This window comes from Cornus florida, unplaced genomic scaffold, assembly GCF_030987335.1.
Source record: "Cornus florida cultivar Cherokee Brave unplaced genomic scaffold, ASM3098733v1 CherokeeBrave_3.0.0_Hap2_scaffold_43, whole genome shotgun sequence".
NCBI lineage: Eukaryota > Viridiplantae > Streptophyta > Magnoliopsida > Cornales > Cornaceae > Cornus > Cornus florida.
In genome coordinates, this window is record NW_026775872.1 from 12,501 (window position 1) to 15,000 (window position 2,500).

Sequence of the window (2,500 nt, forward strand, 5' to 3'; positions counted from 1 at the left end):
TTTGCCCATTATGACTCCTCGCCCGCACGCTCGTGCACCCCGGCGTGCACGTGGGCATCGTTGGCTAAAAAATGAAGTTTGGAGTTTGGGTTTGAAAATTTTATGGGAGCTTCCTAGAAGCCTAAGAAGTGCTTTGCTCGAGACGGATTTCGATTTGGAGGTCCCCCGAGTTAATTTTGCCCATTATGACTCCTCGCCCGCACGCTTAAGCACCCCCGCGTGCACGTGGGCATTGTGTGCTAAAAAATGAAGTTTGGAGTTTGGGTTTGAAAATTTTATGGGAGCTTCCTAGAAGCCTAAGAAATGCTTTGCTCGAGACGGATTTCGATTTGGAGGTCCCCCGAGTTAAGTTTGCCCTTTATGACTCCTCGCCCGCATGCTCGTGCACACCGGCGTGCACGTGGGCATCGTATGCTAAAAAATGAAGTTTGGAGTTTGGGTTTGAAAATTTTACGGGAACTTCCTAGAAGCCTAAGAAATGCTTTGCTCGAGACGGATTTCGATTTGGAGGTCCGCCGTGTTAATTTTGCCAATTACGGCTCCTCGCCCGCACGCTCGTGCACCCCGACGTGCACACCGGCGCGCACGTGGGCATCGTATGCTAAAAAATGAAGTTTGGAGTTTGGGTTTGAAAATTTTACGGGAACTTCCTAGAAGCCTAAGAAATGCTTTGCTCGAGACGGATTTCGATTTGGAGGTCCCCCGAGTTAATTTTGCCCATTACGACTCCTCGCCCGCACGCTCGTGCACCCCGGCGTGCACGTGGGCATAGTATGCTAAAAAATGAAGTTTGGAGTTTGGGTTCGGAAATTTTATGGGAGCTTCCTAGAAGCCTAAGAACTGCTTTGCTCGAGACGGATTTTGATTTGGAGATCCCCCGAGTTAGTTTTGCCCATTATGACTCCTCCCCCGCACGCTCAAGCACCCCCGCGTGCACGGGGGCATCGTATGCTAAAAAATGAAGTTTGGAGTTTGGGTTTGGAAATTTTATGGGAGCTTCCTAGAAGCCTAAGAAGTGCTTTGCTCGAGACGGATTTCGATTTGGAGGTCCCCCGAGTTAATTTTGCCCATTATGACTCCTCGCCCGCACGCTTAAGCACCCCCGCGTGCACGTGGGCATTGTGTGCTAAAAAATGAAGTTTGGAGTTTGGGTTTGAAAATTTTACGGGAACTTCCTAGAAGCCTAAGAAATGCTTTGCTCGAGACGGATTTCGATTTGGAGGTCCCCCGAGTTAATTTTGCCCATTACGACTCCTCGCCCGCACGCTCGTGCACCCCGGCGTGCACGTGGGCATCGTATGCTAAAAAATGAAGTTTGGAGTTTGGGTTTGAAAATTTTATGGGAGCTTCCTAGAAGCTTAAGAAGTGTTTTGCTCGAGACGGATTTCGATTTGGAGGTCCCCCGAGTCAATGTTGCCCATTATGGCTCCTCTCCCGCATGCTCAAGCACCCCTGCGTGCACGTGGGCATTGTATGCTAAAAAATAAAGTTTGGAGTTTGGGTTTGGAAGTTTTATGGGAGCTTCCTTGAAGCTTAAGAAGTGTTTTGCTCGAGACGGATTTCGATTTGGAGGTCCCCCGAGTCAATGTTGCCCATTATGGCTCCTCGCCCGCACGCTCAAGCACCCCGGCGTGCACGTGGGCATTGTATGCTAAAAAATAAAGTTTGGAGTTTGGGTTTGGAAGTTTTATGGGAGCTTCCTAGAAGCTTAAGAAGTGTTTTGCTCGAGACGGATTTCGATTTGGAGGTCCCCCGAGTCAATGTTGCCCATTATGGCTCCTCTCCCGCATGCTCAAGCACCCCTGCGTGCACACCGGCGTGCACGTGGGCATTGTAGGCTAAAAAATGAAGTTTGGAGTTTGGGTTTGGAAATTTTATGGGAGCTTCCTTGAAGCCTAAGAAGTGTTTTGCTCGAAACGGAATTCGATTTGGAGGTCCCCCGAGTCAATTTTGCCCATTACGACTCCTCGCTCGCATGCAATATCTACTCCTGTCAGAGCTGTGGTTTTACTTAAGACTACTATAGGGGGGGGGGAGTTCTCAGCACCAAGAGCTGCAAGTAAGGCCATTGCTTGCTTTGCAGTCTCGATTGCTCTACTAGTGAATAGTAGATGTCTTGGTTAGCTTGGAACGAAAAAAAAAATTTTTTGGGGAAAAAAAAAAAAAAAAGTTTTTGTGAAAAAAAATTTTTCGAAAAAAAAAAAAAAAAAAAAAATTTTTTTGGATGCCTCGGTCTTCTATTTGTTTTGCTTGGGTAGATTAGGAAAAAAAAAAAAAAAAATTTTTTTGTTGGATGCCTCGGTCTTCATATTCTTTCTCGGCTATTTCGAAAAAAAAAAAAAAAAATTCCGGGAAAGAGAAAAAAAAAATTATTTTTTGTTGGTTGCCTCGGTCTTCATGTTCTTTCTCTGGTATATGGGAAAGAAAAAAAAAAAAAAAAAATTTTGGATGCCTCGGTCTTCTTGTTCTCGGTTGGATTTATCGAAAAAAAAAAAAAAAA